Genomic DNA, 18,283 nt, shown 5'->3' with positions numbered 1-18,283 from the left:
AAATGAGGTTTATTGTACTAACAGAAAATGTGCAATCTGCATTTAAACAAAATTTGACCGGTGCAAAAGTATGGGCACCCTTATCATTTTCTTGATTTGAACACTCCTAACTACTTTTTACTGACTTCTGAAGCACTAAATTGGTTTTGTAACCTCATTGAGCTTTGAACTTCATAGCCAGGTGTATCAAATCATGAGAAAAGGTATTTAAGGTGGCCACTTGCAAGTAGTTCTCCTATTTGATTCTCCTATGAAGAGTGGCATCATGGGCTCCTCAAAACAACTCTCAAATGATCTGAAAACAAAGATTATTCAACATAGCTTTTCAGGGGAAGGATACAAAAAGTTGTCTCAGAGATTTAACCAGTCAGTTTCCACTGTGAGGAACATAGAAAGGAAATGGAAGAACACAGGTACAGTTCTTGTTAAGCCCAGAAGTGGCAGGCCAAGAAAAATATCAGAAAGGCAGAGAAGAAGAATGGTGAGAACAGTCAAGGACAATCCACAGACCACCTCCAAAGACCTGCAGCATCATCTTGCTGCAGATGGTGTCACTGTGCATCGGTCAACAATACAGCGCATGCATAACGCCTTTTTGTATGACCAAACAACTCAATCTTTGTTTCATCAGTTCACAGGACCTTCTTCCAAAATGTAACTGGCTTGTCCAAATGTGCTTTTGCATACCTCAGGCGACTGTTTGTGGCGTGCTTGCACAAACGGCTTCTTTCGCATCACTCTCCCATACAGCTTCTCCTTGTGCAAAGTGCGCTGTATTGTTGACTGATGCACAGTGACACCATCTGCAGCAAGATGATGCTGCAGGTCTTTGGAGGTGGTCTGTGGATTGTCCTTGACTGTTCTCACCATTCTTCTTCTCTGCCTTTCTGATATTTTTCTTGGCCTGCCACTTCTGGGCTTAAGAAGAACTGTACCTGTGTTCTTCCATTTCCTTACTATGTTCCTCACAGTGGAAACTGACAGGTTAAATCTCTGAGACAACTTTTTGTATCCTTCCCCTGAAAAGCTATGTTGAATAATCTTTGTTTTCAGATCATTTGAGAGTTGTTTTGAGGAGCCCATGATGCCACTCTTCATAGGAGAATCAAATAGGAGAACTACTTGCAAGTGGCCACTTTAAATACCTTTTCTCATGATTTGATACACCTGGCTATGAAGTTCAAAGCTCAATGAGGTTACAAAACCAATTTAGTGCTTCAGGAAGTCAGTAAAAAGTAGTTAGGAGTGTTCAAATCAAGAAAATGATAAGGGTGCCCATACTTTTGCACCGGTCAAATTTTGTTTAAATGCAGATTGCACATTTTCTGTTAGTACAATAAACCTCATTTGAATCCAGAAATATAACTGAGTCCATCAGTTATTAGATATATGAAACTGAAATACCTGTTGCAAAAACCAAAATTGTTATAAAGAAAAAAGGTTAACATTAATAGGGGTGCCCAAACTTTTACATATGACTGTATTTACACGTGGAGAAGAAAAAATACACTTTGAGGCTTTTTTCTCCATCTCCTCCATCCTGTCACTCCATGAAAATCACATTGCATTCAGATGTCATACGAGTACAGTCAGATGTTTTCCATAGACTTATTGACTTGCATGGTTGAGTGCAGTTTGATTTTCATGGACTGACAGGATGGAGAAGATGGAGAATTTTTTTCCATCTTCTTCTCATCCTAGAGAACACTAATCAGACTCTGATCAAACTCTAATTAGAGTTTAATCAGAGTGTGATTAGCATAATTAGTCTAATTCTCTCGGATGACAGAATACATGCTGGTCAAGCCTTAAGGTCCAGTCACACATTGCGACTCACCAGCGATCCCGACAACGATATGAACTTGTCAGGATCGCTGGTGAGTCGCTACATGATCGCTGGTGAGCTGTCAAACAGGCAGCTTCACCAGCAATCAGCACCAGCGACGACAAGCGTGCGCGTCGCTGTGTACCTTAGATAACAGCGCGCTGGTGCAGGGAGCTGGTAACCAAGGTAAACAACAGGTTTCTAAGCGCCGTGCGGCGCTTAGAAACCCGCTGTTTACCTTGGTTACCAGCTCCAGCTCGCTGATCGCTGGTCAGCCGCCTGCCACACGCAGCGATGCATGCTGGCCAGCGGGAGACCAACAATCAAAAAAATGTCCAGGGCTTTCCACAATGATCAACGATACCTGGCAGGGGGGCCAGTCGCTGCTAGGTGTCACACACAACAATCTCGCTGGTGAGATCGCTGTTGCGTCACAAAACTTGTGACTCAGCAGCGATCTCGCTAGTGAGATCGCTGTGTGTGACGGGGGCTTTAGGGTGATAAACTTTTCCAGTTAGGTAAGTATTTTCAATCAGGATTGGTAAGCCTGGAAGGATTTCTAGTCACATGTCATGTTTCCCATTGTGTAACATTGGCAAAAAACGTTTAACTTCTTTTTGACATGTAATGTACATTTTCATCATTGGTTCATTAGAAAAGTTTGAAGCTGATTCAGGAGGTGAGTCTGCTTTATACAATGCAGTTGCCGGCTGTGTTAGATAGCCAGTATCCGCTTGCAACTGCAGGGCTTGCACCAAATTCTGCAGTTTAGTCATGTAAATGCAGTTGTCAGTCTTTGACAGCGGCATTTAAATTATGCTTCCATGGGCCCGCACTATGCCATAGGTTATCTAATAATTGATAGGTTATTATGACTGCTGAAGGTCCCCATCACTGCCATGTTTGTTCTCCTGGAAAGTCCCACCACAAGAGAAAAGAGATTTCATTATATGTTGCAATACAATATTTGTGAAGGGTGTGGTCTCCCAACAGCAATTTTAAGATCTCTCCACATGTGTTCAATGGGATATAGATCCAGTTTCATTGCTGGCCACTTTAGGACTCTCCAGCACTTTGTTTTCAGTCATTTCTGTGTGCTTCTTGAAATATGTTTATGGTCATTGTCTTGCTGGAAGAGCCATGACCTAGAACGCAAACCCAGCTTTCTGACATTGGGTGCTACATTGCAAACCAAAATCCTTTTGGTAATCTTCAGATTTCATGATGCATTGTACACAGTCAAGGCACCCAGTGCCAGAGGCAGCAACAAAAGCCCAAAACATCATTGAACCTTCACCATATTTGAATGTAAGTACTGCGTTCTTTTCTTTGTAGGCCTCATTTCACTTGAAGTAAACAGAAAAAGGATGTGCTTTACCAAACAGCTCTATCTTGGTCTCGCCTGTCCACAAGACATTTTCCTGGAAGGAATTTGGCTTACTCATATACATTTTGGCAAACTGAAGTCTAATTTTTTATGTCTTTGTGTCAACAGTGGGGTCCTCCTGGGTCTTCTGCCATAGCATTTAATTTCATTCAAATGTGGATGGATAGTTCACTCTGACATTGCTGTACCCAGAGCCTGCATGGCAGCTTGAATTTCTTTGGAACTTAATTGGGTCTACTTATCCATCATCCGGACTGTCCTGCGTTGTAACCTTTCATCAATTCTTCTCTGCCATTGACGCCCAGGGAGATTAGCTACAGTTCCATGGTTTGTAAACTTCTTGAATATGCTGTACACTGTAGACCAAAGTACATTAGATCCCTGGAGATGGACGTCTAACTACAGTTGAGCGAAATGGGTCGATCAATTTCAAAAGTCGCCGACGTTCGAAAAAGTCGGGTTTCATGAAACGAATAGCGTGAGGTCGGCGACCAGAGCGCCAAAGTCGCGTTTCAAAAGATACTTCCAGCGCCATTTTTCAGCCAATGATGGAGGACGCACACTGTGGGCAATGCGATGACATAGGCAGCGGTCACCACCATCTTTGAGAAGGGCATGCAAGTGATTGGCTTGCTTTGTGTGGCGTCACAGGGGCTATAAAAGGGCGTGCATGCTGCCCGCCATCTTACTTCTGCTGATCTCAGAATAGGGAGAGCTGCTGCTGCTGATGATGATGATGATTCTGTAGGGAGAGCGTTAGGCAAGGAAGAAGATACAAAAAACTGCTTCTGCTGCTAGCGATTTTGCCTGTACAACACACAAATTAGTGTGCAGTGCAAGGGGAGGCTATATTTTGGTGCATCAGCTCTGTTGGTTATTAGGCTGCCTTATAAGGCTCCTTGATAGCTGCATTGCTGCTTGCACACTGCTGTGCAAACTGCTTTTTTAAAAGCAAAAATACTTTTCATCCTCTTTTTTGCCCAGTTACCAAGCGTTCATTTTTCCACACTTTTGTGTGCAGCAGTCCTGCTTATTAGGCTGCCTGCTGCCATACTTGGGACTGAGAGCATCATTGTCAGCTTGCTAAAATCTCTAGGGAGATTCAAATTCTCCCCAGTCCTATATAGACATTTTATACACCATCCAATTTCAGCCTGTTATATTGAAGTGTAATCTACACTGGGCCTTAGATAATAGTTCAGTGTCCTCAAGTCTGTAGGGAGATTCAAATTCTCCCCAATACTATATACACCTTGTACCTTGTTTTACAGTACCATATTGCTGGTGGTATATTGGGTACATTTTCCCAAAAATGAGGAAGTGTGTTGGAAGAGGCCGTGGAAGTGGGCGGGGTTTGCCAGCTGCAAATGATGGTGTTGGTGGTGGATCTGCTGGTAGTGGCAAAAGCACTATAGCACCTAATGCAGGAGGTGTTGAGCCTGTGTCATCGTCTGGCTCCACAAGGCCTCGAAGGCTCCCTTTTCTGGGAGTAGGTAAACCGCTTTTAAAGCCAGAGCTTCAGGAACAAGTTTTGGCTTACATTGCTGACACAGCCTCCAGCTCTATCGCCTCCGCTTCTGAACTTTCAAAAAATAAAAGCACTGAGACGTCATTGGAGGCTCATGGTCAGGAACCACACCTTTCCTTGTGTCCTTCACCCCTACCAAAAGTAAAGGATGCAGCAGGCCACACTACACATTACTCCATGGAGATCTTTTCACATACCATGCCTGGGTTATCAAGTCAAATCGTGAATTACCCAGACCAAGAAGAATCTGACATGGAGTGCACTGATGCACAGCCACTGCTAGATTTATCTGCTGGTACATTCACTCAGAGCACTACATTGTCCTCGCAGTGTACTGAGCCAGAATCTGACCCTGATGAAACTCAGGTGCCCTTTCTCGCATACTATACCATCAAACATGGTAACACAGAGGAAGGTCACCATGTAAGAGGAAGGTGCCCATGACATTGAAGATGAGGTGATGGATGACCCAGTTGTTGACCCAGATTGACATCCATTTGGGGAAGAGGGTGCCGCTGCCAATAGCTCAGAAGAGGAGGAGGAGCATCCGCAGCAGGCATCAACATCGCAACAGCTGTTATCTGGCAGGCCCGGAGCAGTCCAAAAACGGGTTACAAAAACCAAAAGAGTTGCAGGACAGCTAGGCCAGACGGTCAAATTAGCACAGCGTGCAAGGCCTCAAAATGTCTTCCATAGTAGGAAGAGTGCAGTGTGGCACTTTTTTGAACAAAATCCTAATGATCAGGCAAAGGTTATCTGTAAAAAGTGCGCAAAGACCTTTAGCCAAGGGAAAAATCTGAGAAATTTGAATACCAGTTGCATGCTTAGACATTTAACCACCATGCACTTGCAAGCGTGGACGGACTACAAAACCTCACGTACCACATGTGCAACTGCTCCCAATGAAGGTAGTCAGCAATGCTACATTGTTACCCCCACTGTAAGCCCACCGGTTAGCACACCACCAGCAGCAAATGTTGAGGTGTTGTCGCAAGGCCAAAGCAGTCAGGGAATCACAATGTTATTGCTACGAAATCTGAATCTGGGCCATCAGAAAGAACACCAACTCCATCACCATCATCAACCCTCTCTCAGTCCGCCATGTCCACCGCTAGTTCCACCATATGCAGCTCTCAAGTCCAGCTCACCCTACCAGAGACTATGAGTAGGACAAGAAAGTACTCATCCTCTCATCCGCGTACACTGGCTTTGAACGCCCACATTGCCAAACTAATCTCATTAGAGATGATGCCCTACCGGTTGGTTGAGAGCGAAGCTTTCCGCGAACTCATTGCCTACGCAGTACCACGCTATGACCTACCCAGTCGGCACTTCTTTTCTCGCAAAGCCATCCCAGCCCTCCACCTGCATGTGAAAGACCGCATTGTCCATGCACTCAAGCAATCAGTGAGTTGAAAGGTGCACCTCACAACAGATGCATGATCCAGTAGGCATGGCCAGGGCCGTTACGTGTCCATCACTGCGCACTAGGTTAATGTGGTGGATGCAGGGTCCACAGGGGACAGCGGCGGTGGGACAGTGCTGCCTAGCCCATGGTATAGGAAACAGTTGGGTGTAGGCGTTCGACCCTCCTCCTCCTCCAGAAGCGAAAGCTCGTCCCCAGAGCGCAGTCGCACGAGCACTCCATCCGCAGCTGCCAGTGTTGCACACGAGGTGTCCCACTATCGAACAGCTAGTGGTAAGCGTCAGCAGGCTGTGTTGAAGATGATGTGTTTGGGAGAAAACAGACACACTGCGGAGGTACTAGCCGACTGCTTGCAGCGACAAACTGAGTCATGGCTGGGCAGTCTACATCTTAAGGCAGGCAAGGTAGTTAGTGATAACGGCTGGAATTTTGTGGCAGCCATAGCCCTTTCAAAACTCTGACACATACCTTGCCTGGCTTACACCTTGAACCTGGTGGTGCAGTGCTTCCACAATAATTATCCGGAGTTAACAGGCCTGCTCCAGAAGGTCCGAAGACTGTGCTCGCACATCCGCCGGTCGCCCGTACACTCCAGTCGTATGCAGAAGCTGCAGCGATTGCTCCAACTTCCCAAGCACCGCCTAATTATCGACGTTGCAACAAGGTGGAACTCCACCCTGCACATGGTTGAGAGGCTGTGCAAACAGAGGCAGGCTGTAATGCATTTGTGGGAGGATACACGGCCAGGCACTTTGAGGGCAGACATGGAGTTGTCGGGTGTGCAGTGGTCGAAGCTGAAAGACCTCTGTAAAGTCCTTCAGTGTTTTGAGGAATGCACACGACTGGTAAGCGTAGATGACGCCATCATTAGCATGAGCATCCCATTTATGTGTCTGCTCATGCAAACTTTGACGCACATTAAGGAGCAGGCGTCTGCAGCCAAGGAGGATGAGGAAGAGGAGGAGGGAAGCCTTGATGAGAGTCAGCCATTGTCTGCTCCGGGACCTCTCCTGGACGAGGTGGAAGAAGAGGAAGAGGAGGAGGAGGATGATGATGGGGATGATTATTTAGTGGAGGAGGATGCTTCTCGTGGGGCAAGAGAAAATGTTGGCATGGCAAGGTCTGGTACAGGGTTTGTTCATGACTGGAGGGATGTGGATATGCCAGAAAGTGCTCCTCCACCCAGCACTCGCAGTGCATTATTGACACCTGGAACATTGGCCCACATGTCAGATTATGCCTTGCAGATCCTAAAAAGGGACCCCCGCATTGAAAAAATGATGAACGATGACGACTACTAGTTGGCCAGCATCCTGAATCCATGCGATAAAGGCAAATTCCAAAACATCATGCCACAGGAGAACCTTGACCTAATATTGGCTAACAAACAAGCAACTCTGGTAAACCGTTTGTTTGAGGCATTCCCAGCACACAGCAGTGGTGATGGTTCTCTAGCGAGCTGTAGGGGGCAACATGGAAGAGGTGTTCGTGTGTTCGTGGTGCACACATCAGAAGTGACGTTGGAGACAGGGGTTCCATGACCATGTTGTGGACTGATTTTTCAAGTCCCGCTCACACGACTGGTAATACTGCGTCGATTGAAAGTGACAGGAGACAGCAGTTGTCAACTATTGTTACAAACTACTTCTCGTCCCATATTGATGTTCTCCCTCACAGGTCATTCCCCTTTGACTATTGGGCCTCTAAACTGGACGCCTGGCCTGAATTGGCACAATATGCCTTACAGGAGCTCGCTTGCCCTGCTGCTAGTGTGCTATCGGAAAGAGTCTTCAGTGCTGCTGGCTCAATTCTGACAGAAAAAAGGACCCGTCTGTCGGCCAAAAATGTTGATGATCTAACCTTCATTAAAATGATCCATGCATGGGTTTCAAAGGATTTTGTCCCACCTTCCCCTGATGACACATAGGTTGCCAGAAAAATGGCTCGCTTTTGTTCTCCTCTTCCTCTGACTTCTCTATTTCTGCCATCTGCAGCTGCTGAATGTCCAACATCAACATATGCCATTTTTTCAACCTCCCTAACTGGGCTGCCCCCCCCCATGGCCGGGGTCACCACCTAGCGCACGCAACCGTGCGAGTGCCATTGCCCTGGACAGGTGGGTGGGCCGACTCTTGGGCGCCAGCACTGGCACAAGGTCCCTCATAGTGCAATAAAGTGTCTCTGATGGTGGGGGTGCACACCCGCCGTCAGAAACACCGGCGTACTATGAGGGGCCCAGTGCCAGTACCGACGCCCATGAATATTTGCAATATTTACCTCTCCCTGCTCCTCTGCTGTGTAGTCTGGGCTGTCAAATCCTTCCCTGGGACTGCCACTACAAATTTGGTGAACTGATAGATGATGGTTAAGACATAGCTATGCCCTGTCCTGCTGGCCAGGCTCTACCTTCAGATGATCAATGGCTTCCATTTCTTGTGGACGTCGACTCACAATGAGATGCAGTGGTGGTTTATCATCAGCTTTCACAGTCTTCCTATTCACAGACGTGTGACATTGCTGCCCACATTTTTAAATGTGCCCTCTCATGCCAATCCAATAGAATCGCCTACGGCCTGTGGCTTCTGTCTTTTGCACTCCAAAGTTACCTGACAGATCATGATAGGCAGTGAGGACCATGTCTACATCTCTCCCTGTGATCAAAATTTGATGGAGATGAGTAACGGTGATGGGATCTACGGTACTGCGATATAGCAACCCTTTCTTCACAAAGAACTGTTTTCGCTGTCTCCACACACAAAGTAATTGAGGGTCAGCATCGCCTCTGAGAATTCTCCCGGGAGTTTTTCCCCTGATTAGTAATTCCTAAATTTCTGCAATCACCCGACTTTATGTCTGACTATTATCCATCTCGTTTCCTCTTGCGGAGAGTCTGGACTGTCTTACTGAGACAGAAATATATATGAAGATTTAAAAATAACCCAACAGTGTATACTGGTGTATGCTTCAAAAACATTTCCTTTTTTCTACTTTTTAGATAGTTGTCTAATCCATACTGAGGCTGTGAGTGTCTTTGTCGGACTTCAGAAATAAACACGGAGATTTTAAATGTTTAAACTATGCTATACATACCTGTTATCCGGTGATACTGTACCCTTTCTCAACTTTCTGCAATCCTGTCGAATCCATACTGTGCCTGAGACCGTCTGAGTCTGCCTCCTGATTACAGATGAGTGGTGTTTGAGTGAAACTGTTGGCCAAGTTCAAATTCTAGCTGTTTTGGGCGGTGTTAGATCCGTTCGTCGAACTACAACACTTTGATTAAAATTCGGCTGTTCGAGTTTCCGTTCGAGAACGTTTCATTAAACAAAAGCGTATCTTTTTTTCACATTAATAATGGTGTCAATGATAATAGACAGTTTTAGGGCATAGTAGCGGTGTCTGGTAGCCAGCGGTGTAGTACACCTGTGAAGGAGCTACACCGTGTGTGTTTCTAATAATTTTTTACCGCATATTGTCCTGAAAATCCTTTTGGGCCTAGTAACTGTGTCTCCTACTCAGAAGAGGAGCCCACCCGTGAATCGAGCTATGCCGCCTGTTTATGAAAGAACCAGTTTTTGACTGCATTTACACCACTTAATACTTTGGGCCTAGTAACTGTGTATGCTACTCAGCAGAGTTGGCCACCCGTGAACCAAGCTATGCCGCCTGTTTATGTAAGAACTGTGTGCTACTCAGTAGAGGAGCCCAGCTGTCAAGCAAGCTACAGCACCTGTGGTTTGGACTCTTAATTGTTTCACATTCTTTCTGGAATGCCGTTTAGGCCTAATTCCAGAATTACGGTTGACCTGCACTTAATGGGAAATGCTTGTTCGCAGGGAAGAATTGTAATCCCAGATCCCCATCACTAACGGGGTTCAGCGTGTTATCCGCACCTGTAAGCGATACACGCTGGTCCTTTCATTGTACCACGCGTGCAGCCCCGGACGTGTAAGGGCCTGACAGACCTGTTATTGGCCGATGTCGCGTGCAAGAGCCTCGCGTGTCCCTCTAGTAAGCTTGACGCGGACCGCGGGGGAATGCCTGAGTCTCGTTCGTTAACGGAATTAAGCTTGCAATCTGTGCAGCTTTTTTGTGGATGGCATGGTTGAGGTTGCCCGTGTTGAGTCCAATTAAGCCGCAGGCTCCACTCCTGGTGGTGCCCTACTGGACATTCCTTTAAGGTTCAGCTTTGCAACCATACTGCCCCTGGAAACCAAACACTTTTCCTGACAGTGACATTCTGGTCAAAGAGCGCGATGACATCATGTCTGTACGCCCTTTGCCTAAACAGTCCAAGTGCAGAGAGAAGGAAGATAGGGATGACGAGGAGTCCAGAGTACAGGGATTCCCTAGCGAGGAGACTTATTTAATTGTTTTAAAGGTTGGGAGCAATTTTTGGGGAGCACGATACTCTGGAGAATGATATCTGGGGCCCACCATACACTGGAGCATTCCAAAGGTGGACATCAGTCACTGGAGCAGCATTTACAGGGCCAATTATACACTGGAGCATTAGAAATGGGGCCCATTATATATGGAGCATTATTTGGGCCCATAAGACACTGGAGCTTCATCTATGGTGAACAACATATACTGTAGCATTAAGTGGAGCTCATCATATACTGTATCGAACATTATATGGGACCAATGATTCTGTATGGAGAAATATATGGGCCTCATTACTCTGTATGGCGCACTATGCGGTGGCCATAATACTGTATGGAGGAATATACTGTCTGTTTTTGGAGCTGTTGGAGAATTTAAAATGGATATCAGCCATGTGATGTAAGAATTGAAGTATTTTTCATTGTATTGTACTGCTATTTCTCTGCCTTATCAAAGAATCATGAATTGTGGCATGTGTTAAAGGAGCCCAGTGACACTCTTTGGCCCTGGGCCCACGAAAATCTGGAGCCAGCACTACCCCCCACAACTTTAGCCAAATAACCCCCAGTTTTCAATACCTAACTATTATTATAAAGTAAATTAAAGTTGACAAGCTTAAGGAATAAGAATTGATGTTTTTGGCATTAAAATGGGCACTGTAGGTGTGTTTCCTGCCCTCCACTCACTGCCGACTTTTCTTCCCCATTGACTTGCATTGGGTTTCATGTTTCAGTCGGCCTTCAACTTTTCACGATAATCGGCCGATTTTGTTCGACCCGACTTTTGCGAAAGTCGGGTTTCATGAAACCCGACTCGACCCGAAAAAAGGCAAAGTCGCTCATCTCTACTTCTAACCTTTAGATTGTTGATATTTTTAAACAATTTTGGTTCTCTCGTCCTCAGACATTTTTCTTTTGCTCTTTCTTTTCTTTATGCTTAGTGTGGCACACACATACACACAATGCAAAGATTGAGTCAACTTCTCACCTTTTAATCTGGTTTTAGGCATCATTTTCTTATTACCCACACCTGTTACTTGCCATAGGTGAGTTTAAACGAGCATCACATTCTTTAAACAGCGTTGTTTACACAATTTTGGAAAGAGACAACAATTTTGTCTGGCCCATTTTGGGGATTTTGTGTGAAATACTGTGCAATTTGCCTTTTTCTCTCTGCTTTTTGTGTTTTTCCAAAACACACAAAGGAAATGAACATGTTTATGACACAACATGCGTAATTGAAATAATTGTCTGGGAGAAATACTCCATCTTCTTGAAAATCTCAAATGTGCCAGCAATTTCAGCCATGACTGTAGTATAAGTGACAATGTGGGGAGGAGGACTCCCGTAGAGTGTCTGTGCCGGAACCAGGGGGCCGCCATCTGGGTTCCTGAAGGAACGGTACCGGGGGGCAATGAAGGAGAGGGCACGACTGGAGGTGACAGGGCAACAGGGGGCGGGGCAAGGATAAAAGGAGCATGGAGCGAGCTGAGAGTTCAGTTGGCAGAGAGGCTGACAGGAGACAGGAAGCCGTGGAGGAGAGAGAGAGCTGGCTTAACCGACTTTGCTCCACGGGGAGACCGTCGGGGGTCTGTGGAGGGTAAGCGACGAACTCACCGACAAGAGACTTGTGATTTACCGGAATCCAGGGCCACTCCCGACCCACGGTCAGCCACTGCCGTTACCACTGTTCCTCGCTCTGGTGCGGCAGGTCCGCGAGCCCGAGCCGCCGCTGAGATTTCACAACAGCCCACTGAGGCGGCTTTCCCATTGCCTCCCTGCCTCAGCCCGCGGCTGCAGCCTCTTCATCACCGACGGCGGTAGACGCCATCTCGTCACAGTCAGCAGTTGAGGCCTACTCCCCATCTACAGAGGAACCCTTAGCGTAGGCCTGCCAACGGTTACTTCTGGAAACTGCGACACAACCTCGCTTTGGCATGGGAGCCTGATAAGACTGTCTGAAAGTCCTACTCCGCTGTGATTACAGGGGGTTATCTCCACAAAGTACTACTCCAGGGCCTGTTGCGCCCCCAGCTGCAGGATTACTCCAGGGCCCATTGTGCCCCAGATTCAGGATTACCCCAGGGTCTGTTGCGCCCCAACGGCAAAGAACCTTCAGGGCCTGGTGTGTCCCCAGCCTCAGGAATACTCCAGGGCCTGTTGCGCCCCAACGGCACAGATCCTCCAGGGCCTGTTGTGCCCCCAGCTGCAGGATCACTCCAGGGCCTGTTGTGCCCCAACAGCAAAGATCCTTTAGGGCCTGTTGTGCCCAAACTCCTCCTGGGTGCTGAGATGCCCAGGGTTTACGGTCATTCTTCCGCAGCTGAACTTAGCGGCAGCGGTGTCAAAGCAGCCACATCCGCGACGCCGAAGCAGACGCACCAGCGACACTGAAGGGTGTCTGGAAGGATAAGTTGTCTTTAGGAGATAAGGACCCCTAGTCGGCCATGGCGAGGCCCATAATAGCTGGCTTCGCCGGGATTAGCTGCATTCTTGATAAGTATTGTTATTGCTGTTGAGTCCCTGCGTGGACAATTGTTGTTATCCCTTTTTGGTTGCTTAGCATAGCCCTAGCGGCTTCAGTTCATAAACGTTACTTTCCAAAATCACACTCAGTCTCGTGTCTCATCACTGCATCCTGAGAACCTGCTGGTACCTACAATAACACAATCACAGTTTCAATTCCCCTACAGACATGTAAGTTACACACGCAAATGTATGTATATATATATATATATATATATATATATATATATATATCGCAAGTTGGTTGCCAGTCAGTGATTCAAACCAGATTAACTGCTTTGAACAGGCACTCACACCTGTTCAAAGCAGTTAAAACTGGTTTGAATCACTGACTGGTAACCAACTTACGATTTTATTTAAAAAAATACTTTGTCCCAATTAATTTGCACAGCACTGCATATATATATATATATATATATATATATATACACTGCTCACAAAAATAAAGGGAACACTAAAATACCACATCCTAGATATTACTAAATGAAATATTCCAGTTGCAAATCTTTATTCATTACATAATGGGATGTGTAGAGAACAACAAAAGAAATAAATGATCAATGTAAATCAAACTTAATATCCCATGGAGATACCAATTTGGAATGATACTCAAAATCAAAGTGGAAAATCAAATTACCTCCAAGAAAAGAGGTAATCCCGGCACTCACATGTGTTGATTTAATTTGCTTTATTCCACATCATAGCAGAACGTTTCAGCTCATCCAGAGCCTTTGTCAATTTCATTATCATATAGAAAATCGAATTACAGACTGATCCATCTTCAGTGGAAATGCCTCAAGACAAGGAAATGATGCTCAGTAGCATGTGTGGCCTCTATGTGCTTGTATGACCTCCCTACAATGACTGGGAATGGTACTGATGAGGCAGCAGATGGTTGCCAGAGGGATCTCCTCCCAGACCTGGGCTAAAGCATCTACCAACTCCTGGACAGTCTGTGGTGCAACGTGACATTGGTGGATGGAGCCAGACATGATGTCCCAGATGTGCTCAATCGGATTCAGGTCTGGGGAACGAGCGGACCAGTCCATAGCTTCAATGCCTTCATCTTGCAGTAACTGCTGACACACTCCAGCCACATGAGGTCTGGCATTGTCATGCATTAGGAGGAACCCAGTGTTAGGCATCGGGTTCCTGCAGCTGCACAGCAGGAATCCGTAGCCATACATCCAGCGGTCTCCCATTTCTTTCCGACCACTCAGGGACCTGCACAGTAATCTCGACGATCCAGGCGCTCTGCTCAGACCAGCTCTCTGGGTCTGGATGTTGCTGCCACCTCTGGACCAGCAATGGTAGCGCATTCTGCTTTGCAGGAAACCACTCCAGAGGCTAAATCCTCTCGCCGCGCTACTGGGCATGCCCACGAGACGATCTCCCAGTGGAGATCGGGGGTCACGTGCTCAGGTCCTTCTCCTGATCTGATTGGCCCACCTCAGAGGTCTGGAATTTCCCACACAGCTTTTACCATAAAGTGAGACTAGAGATTTTTTTTTTAAGTGGCAGAGGAATACAGTGCGGAAGGATACCTACCTTCCGTCATTGGATTCCTGCAGCCCGTAGAGAGCGGCAGCATCAGCTGATGCTGCAGTTCTCTACCCAAGATCGTCGTGGGACACACTCGTGGACTGCTTCGGATCATGGGTGAGTATTTTTGTGGTTTGTTATGTTAATATTTATTCCGTAGACGACAATGGCTTCGGGGAACAATGTGACAAGTATTGGTAAGTATGTTACTCTATGTTATATGTACTGTATGTCTATGTATGTATTGTATGAATGTATTGTATGTAGCATGCATGTAGTATGTATGTAGTATGTATGTAGCATGTAGTATGTATGTAGCATGTAGTATGTATGTAGCATGCATGTAGTATGTATGTAGCATGCATGTAGCATGCATGTAGTATATATGTAGTATGTATGTAGTATGTATGTAGTATATATGTAGCATGTAGTATGTTTGTAGCATGCATGTAGTATGTATGTAGTATGCATGTAGCATGCATGTAGTATGTATGTAGTATGTATGTAGCATGTAGTATGTATGTAGCATGGATGTAGTATATATGTAGTATGTATGTAGTATATATGTAGCATGTAGTATGTATGTAGCATGCATGTAGTATGTATGTAGTATGTATGTAGCATGCATGTAGTATGTATGTAGTATGTATGTAGCATGTAGTATGTATGTAGCATGCATGTAGCATATATGTAGTATGTATGTAGTATATATGTAGCATGTAGTATGTATGTAGCATGCATGTAGTATGTATGTAGTATGTATGTAGCATGTATGTAGTATGTATGTAGCATGCATGTAGTATGTATGTAGCATGCATGCAGTATGTATGTAGCATGCATGTAGTATATATGTAGTATGTATGTAGTATGTATGTAGCATGTAGTATGTATGATGCATATATGTAGTATGTAGTATGTATGTAGCATGTAGTATGTATGATGCATATATGTAGTATGTATGTAGTATGTATGTAGTATGTATGTAGCATGTAGTATGTATGTAGTATGTATGTAGCATGTATGTAGCATGCATGTAGTATATATGTAGTATGTATGTAGTATGTATGTAGTATGTATGTAGCATGTAGCATGTATGTAGCATGCATGTAGTATATATGTAGCATGTAGTATGTATGTAGCATGCATGTAGTATGTATGTAGTATGTATGTAGCATGTAGTATGTATGTAGCATGTAGTATGTATGTAGCATGCATGTAGTATGTATGTAGTATATATGTGGTATGTATGTAGCAAGTAGTATGTAGCATGCATGTAGTATGTATGTAGTATATATATGTTATGTATGTAGCATGTAGTATGTATGTAGCATGCATGTAGTATGTATGTAGTATGTATGTAGCATGTAGTATGTATGTAGCATGTAGTATGTATGTAGCATGCATGTAGTATGTATGTAGTATGTATGTAGTATGTATGTAGCATGTATGTAGCATGTGGTATGTATGTAGCATGCATGTAGTATGTATGTAGTATGTATGTAGCATGCATGTAGTATATATGTAGTATGTATGTAGCATGTAGTATGTATGTAGCATGCATGTAGTATATATGTGGTATGTATGTAGCATGTAGTATGTATGTAGCATGCATGTAGTATGTATGTATTATGTATGTAGTATTTTTTTTTTTTTAAACATTTAACACATTAGCCGGATGATGGGACTACTACTGTCCCATCATTGGCTAATGTGTCAATCACTGTCATGGTAGCAGGCATCGCCAGATGGGACTTGTAGTCCCATCGGACGATGCCTGCACAGACCCCCAGACATCAGCACAGCCCCCCGGTACAGACCCCCACAGGGTGCACAGACCACCGGCAGGCCGGCACAGCCCCCGGCAGGCCGGTACAGACCCCGGGCAGTCCACACAGCCCCCCGGCAGGCCGGCACAGCCCCCCCGGCAGGCCGGCAGAGACCCCCGGAAGGCCCGAAATGACGGCGCATCATGATGCGCACACACCGCGCATCATGATGACGTCATTTCGGCTGTCAATCAACTTTGAACTTCCGATTCCGATGCCCGATATTGAAAAAATATCGGATGTCGGTATCGGAATTCCGATACAGCAAGTATCGGCCGATACCCGATACTTGCGGTATCGGAATGCTCAACACTAGTTATAAAGCATTCTAATTTACTGAGATATTGACTTTTTGATTTTCATTGGTTGTAAGCCATAATCATCCACATTAACAAAAATAAAAACGTGAAATAGATCACTCTGTTTGTAATGACTTTATATAATATATGTTTCACTTTCTGTATTGAAGAACTGAAATAAATTAACTGTTTGATGATATTGTAGAAAGTACAATAAAAAGATACCAAAATATTATGTTTATCCAAGTTTTTTAAATTATTTTTTTTTTAATTTCATCTCTGAAATAATAACACTTGCATCTTCATAATCAAACTGACCTTGAGAATCATGTTGCTAGATAACTTCTACCACACAATGAATGGCGTGAAAACAAAACCCCAAAACACAATGGCAAGATTACATTTTGTTTTCACAATTTCCCGCAGTTGTAGTTTTTTATATGGTAAAATTAATGTTGACATTCAAAATTACAACTTGAACCACAAAAGCAAGCGCACATAGGCTATGTTTATGTAAAAATAAAATGTTATGGCTTTTGGAGCAAAGAGATGAATAAGAGTAAAAAACAAAAGTGTAAAAATGAAAAAACTGATGGATCTATAAGGGATTAATAAATTAGTGTGTTTTATCTGTTTAGAATCAGCTGATAATTTCAAGTGGGGTGGGGTGGCAAGTGGGGTGATAGTTGGGGCGGTTGATGTTACCTTTGTATTGTCAAGTGACATCAAGCCCCAAGGTAAGTAATGGAGAGGCATCAATAAGACTACTATTTCATTACTATCCCCATAGTAACATTGTATGAAAACATGGACACCCAGAATAAACTCCTTAAATTGAAGGAATGACACAGACTCCTTTAATAAATCTTAATTAAACCATACTTACAACCTTAACCATTACACAGATGCCATTGTCATCTGCAAAAGAGTTAAAATAAAAAAACAACAATATTCCTCACCTTTCCGCAGAGATGCTGCTAATCCATCTGTCCCACGACGGGTCTAGCTCTGCTACATGATGATGCGACCATACTGCTTGCCCTCCAGCAGAAACACTGAGCACTGTGTGTTCACAGCCAACTAACTCACTTCACTTATAAGATAATCCTTTAATCGTCCCACCATGAGGAAATTCAGAGCATTACAGCAGCAAGGCAGGAGCAAGTACAGATACAGATGCATAAAGGCATTACATTGACAGTAGGTAGGTACATATACGAAAAAAAAAAATGTAACCGGACTGTCACAACTTTGGATCTATCAGGTCTCTGTTTGCGTCGTTCTCCGTTTTGGACAGTGCTGGTTATACAGCCTAACTGCAGCAGGAAGGAAGGACTTTCGATAGCGCTCCCTCTCACATTTAGGATGAAGTAGCCGGTCACTGACAGTACTGCACATCTTTGTCACGGTCTCATGCATGGGATGGGAGTCATTCTGCACCATGTAGCTCACCTTGGCCAGTATCCTCCTGTCGCCTACTTCCTGAACTGGGTCAAGGGGACATCCCAGGACAGAGCTGGCCCTTCTAATCAGTTTCTC

The sequence above is a fragment of the Dendrobates tinctorius genome, unplaced genomic scaffold (assembly GCF_039654945.1).
Source record: "Dendrobates tinctorius isolate UK_male_01 unplaced genomic scaffold, ASM3965494v1 ptg000062l, whole genome shotgun sequence".
Lineage (NCBI taxonomy): Eukaryota > Metazoa > Chordata > Amphibia > Anura > Dendrobatidae > Dendrobates > Dendrobates tinctorius.
Note: the sequence above shows the minus strand (reverse complement) of the source record.